Here is a 5,120-nt window from a genome sequence, read left to right on the forward strand (position 1 = left end):
TCAGCCTCTCTGCTCCTATGATGCTGCTTGGCCTGCTGTGTTCATCCAGCCCTGCACCTTGTTGTCTCGGATTCTCCAGCATCTGCAGTTCCTACTATCTCTGATTCAATTATGGAATTTTGATGAGAAGGAAATGACTAAATGTATATTCCAGGTATCGTGTGTTATAAGTCACAAAGAAACAGTTCACAAAATATCAGGAAAGAGCCCCTCTAAGCCTACAAGTTTCAGCATTGCCAGAGGGATAATGTCTTCTGAGGCCACGTGTCATCACCTGCATCTGCAGGAAATCAAGAATCTATTCTATAATCATAATAGTTACTACACTGTTGCTGTCTGAGTAATCAAAGCTGCATTTGGGCATAAGCTTGAGTCTGAATTGTGAAGAATTATTTAACTGCATTTAAAAGACTTTCTAACACACTACACATTGATTGTACCTCAAACGTAAGCCTACCATGAAAAGAAAACTAATTATTGTTTTTGTAGTCTGCATCCAATTTAAAATGATACTTTAAGAACTTAAATGATTACTGACTGCAGGTGCACTAATTTGGCACTGTTTAGAATATCTTTCGATCACTTCAAGCAAAGCTTAACTTAATAACTGGGTTTGCAGCAAAATATAGGGAGAATAAGCATAATTGTGTATAATTAACACATGGTTTTAGAAATTTGCATTTGTATTTAAGGATGTTATATATTTAGAAGTAATGTTAAGTCATGTAGTAACTATTTTGTACATGATACTTAGCTATCTATTGTTCACTCACCACATATAGTAGTTGTATATTCATGTAAATTTGTCCTCAATAAATTACAAATTACTATCCTGGTGAAATTAAGTACATTGAAGCAATCTGTGTTTCTGTCGATTGTCAAGGACATGTTCACATTGTTTCAATGGCTTAATATTTAATGATTTTTGTGGACTTGAGTTTAAAGGATTGTAAAAATCTAAATTTTCTTCTGAAGAGAGTAATGAAGGAACCCTTCTCTAGCAAGGCACTTTTTATAAGTCACACATCTTGTAATAACTGGTCGTCTACTGCAGAACCCCTGCTTCAGTTAATGACTGTCAGGCCGCAGCTTCTGCTTTGGAGATGTTTTGGATTTTTTAGTTGGTGACCAGTCTGGGGAAAGGAAAGAGCTCAGTCCTCCAATTGCTGAACAACCTCTGGTTGTGAATCCAATATGGTGCTTGGACTGTATTCCAGTCTGATCCCTAAATATCAATATGATGACCACTGGAAGAATTCTCAATACTGTATTTCCCATTGGCCAAGATCCTGGGGACATTTGCTTGTGTTTGTGCACCAGATGTCAGACTGACAGCTTCCTGAACATTCCACACCTTATCATTTTTTTGCTTACAAGACCTAAGATTTCTTGGCCAAAAGTATTTTGTTTTTTTTTCATCCAAAATGAACCTCTGCAGAGTGAAATCTGTTTTCCTTTCTGCCTGGTGTGTGTGTGTGCATGTGTGAGTGTTAATTTGCGTTCATGTTTTGGGTTATTTAGAGAAGTTAAGATTTATATAATAAATGTAAACATTTTAGTACATTTTTAAACATTTTTATATTACAACATAACTGTGTTAAGCAGTTTTGCATCATCATTGAAAAAGTTTGTTTACAATAAAACACTAGTTTTGTGTTTATTGAGGAAACCTAGTTGATGGATGTTTTAGTTTTAAATCTATTATAGAGAAAGCACATGATAGGCCATATTGGGAACCAGGTAAAACAATTAAATTCGTGTTGTAACACGTGGACTGGTGGGTGTAGAGAAAGAGTGCGCACTTATTCAGTCTTGGTCATAACATAGCATAAAATTTATTTCCAAGGTTCAATTTCTAAATCTTCAGTTAAAGATATAACTTTACGTATTGTCTGTGTGGAATTTGCACATTCTCCCCGTGTCTGTGTGGGTTTCGTCCAGGTGCTCTGGTTTCCTCCCACAGTCCAAAGATGTGCAGGTTAGGCGGGTTGGCCATGCTAAATTGTCCATAGTGTCTAGGGATGTGTTGGTGAGCCGTGGGGAATGCGGGGTTACTGGGATAAGGTAGGGGGGTGGGTCTGGGTGGGATACTCTTAGGAAGGTTGGTGTGGACTCAATGGACCGAATGGCCTGGTTCCATACAGTAGGGATTCTATGATATTGATGAACAGCATTGTATATTCATAGTATTTTAAGTTTTCTGAGGGCCTCTACCAATTGGTTAATCAGCCTTTCTCTGTGTACTATTTTCCTTCCACATTCACCTATTTTTATGCTCCATTTGTACATTTGTATAATCTTGATGCCATGTCATCCATTCATGTCTTAATTACTGGCAGGTTGAAAATGTCACCAGTAATTGTTAAGGATATTGAGCCAGAGAGGGTACAGCACAGATTCTCTTGGATACTGCCTGGTGTGAGGAAATGCAAGGAGAGGAAACTTTAAAACTGTGCAGAAGAGGCGACTATGAATTGACTGATTAGAGGTATTTAAAATTACAAATTGATGAAGTGGATTAGATAAAAAAAAACTTTCCAGTGATTAGGGGTGTAGAATAAGGGGACATCATTAGGACAGAAACCAGGAGAAACATATCAGTTAACATTTCGAGTCCAGTGACCCTTCCGGACCTGAAACATTAACTCTGATTTTTTTCTTCACAGATGCTGCCAGACCTGCTGAGCTCTTCCAGCAACTTCTGTTTTTGTTCCTGATTTACAGCATCCACAGTTCTTTTGGTTTTTACCAGGAGAAATATCTTTACACAGGATATTGAGTGGAATGCAATAAGGAAAACAGGCATTTGTTAAGCACCTAAAGTGCCATAAAGACCTCTTTTAGGGTGTTACGAAAATCTGGCCATGTCAGCATTTAAAAATAGTTTAGGTAGATGTTTGAAGTAAAGGGACATAAAAGCGTACAAGTTCAGCAAGACACATGGGATTAGGACTCTTGTGAATGTGGATATGAACACCACCACAGTCTGGTTAGATTGAATGTCCCTTTTTTTTGTTGTAATTTTATTTTTTCATTTTGCATTTTTTTAACAAAGTGAATTGTTAAGAATTGGAATGTGCTGTCCGAAAGGGTAGTGGAAAAAGATTTAACTGTAACTTTCAAAGATAAATTAAATAAATACTTGAAGGGGAAAATGTAGAGCTACGGAGAAAGAGTGAAAGGTGAAATTAGTTGTCTTTTGAAGAGCTAGGAGAGAGACAGTGATTTGAAGAGCCTCCCTCTGAGGCCTTGACCCTTTCCTATTATTTACAACTGTTCAGGAATATCATCTGAAAACACAGCAACATACACTATTGACACCCAGTTCAACCTCATCACCACCTCTTCTGACTGCTACACTGTTACTAAATTAACAAATTGTCCAATATCCAAAACTGAAGGAGCAGAAATATTCCCCCAACTAAAAACTGGGAAGACTGAAGTCATGTCTTCAGTCCAACTTCCAGATCCATTCCTATCTATCAACTACGTTCCCTGCCCTACCGTTTGCCACTTTGATGTCATATTTAACCCTGACATGAGTGTCTGACTACATATCAGCACCATCATGAAGACAGTCAATTTCCCTCTCCATAACATTGCCCTACATGGCCTAATCTCAGCTAATTTGGTGGCAAAACCCTCATCCCTGCTTTGGTTATCACAAGACACAACTATTCTGATGCATGCATACCTGACTGGTGTGCCACATTCTGACCCTGTAAACATGAAGTCATCCAAAACTGTTGTCCCGGTCCTAACTTGCACCAAAAGTCATTCACCACGATCTTTATGTGTACTCATCCACACTGGCTGCCGGTCCACCAACACTTGATTTTAAAATTCTCATCTCTTCCTTAACTGTGAAATCTTCTCCAGCCTCACCATCTGTGCTCCTCCAACTCTAGCCTCTTGAACAACCAATTTTAATTACTTCATCCATCATTGCCAGCTGCATCTTTGAAGATAAAGTGACGTTGGATGCAGTCTAGAGGAGGTTCGTGAGGTCCTGGGTATGGACAGTTTGAATACTTTGGCGTGTGTGTGAGAGAGAGAGAGAGAGAGAGAATGTGTGTGCTCTTTCACACACACTCTCTCATACAAACACACACACACACACACAAACTCATACAGACCTTCTCTCACACTCACACTCTCTCTCAAGCATACACACATACACAGTCTCTCTCTCTTTCTCCCTGACACACACACACACATATAAATCTATGGGGCGAATCATTTCATCCAAGATTTTCATTTATTTGCAGATACATTCTATTTTGTTCAAAAAACGCACAATTTGTAGTTACTATCAGTCAGTGTGGCATCTTATAAATTCCAGCTTTTGGAATAAAACCAGCCGGATTCCAGAATAAAACTCCGAGACAGATTCTGGACAAAGCCTCACACCTACAATTCAGTATCTGACCTGAGATGTCACCTTTTGTACATTCCTGTGGCTCTGTGTGATTGTCATGACAACACAGCACTGACACTGACTTTATAAACACTTTACACACCATCTAACACTCTTGGTCACCTGCAGAGATTTATCATCTGACACTCCACTCACGCCAGTTGTATGATCTTTCGATCTCACTGTCCTTGATCCCTCTGTAGATGAACTCTTGTGTCTGTGTGCTCTGCTCTCTTACTGCACCTGACGAAGGGGCTGCGCTCTGAAAGCTTGTGTGATTCCAAATAAACCTGTTGGACTGTAACCTGGTGTTCTGTGACTTGTCACTTTATGGTCTCACGGACTTCCAATGCACTGAGCTTTGGATTTGCCCCTCTCCAAACTCTACCGCCTCGCTTTCCTCTTTCAAGACACTCCTTTAACCTCTGTCGTCTGACCTACTGTTTCCCCGCGGGGCTCACCGTTCAACACTATTTTATAATGTTCTTTAGAAACGCTGTGGGATGTTAGTGCCACATAAATACAAATTGCTGTTGAAAAGTTCTTGGTGGGAAAAGGGATCACATGCAAAACAGACTAACGACTGGCGACTGCAGTTGCCTCCTGTGTTGTCAGATTCAATGACTACATTGCACACTGGGTTGCTGTGTGCAGAGCTTTGCCTGTAGGAGATTTTTAGAATGGTACTTATAAGTGTGGGTGG

The sequence above is a fragment of the Rhincodon typus genome, chromosome 21, assembly GCF_021869965.1.
Source record: "Rhincodon typus isolate 14 chromosome 21, sRhiTyp1.1, whole genome shotgun sequence".
Classification (NCBI taxonomy): Eukaryota; Metazoa; Chordata; class Chondrichthyes; order Orectolobiformes; family Rhincodontidae; genus Rhincodon; species Rhincodon typus.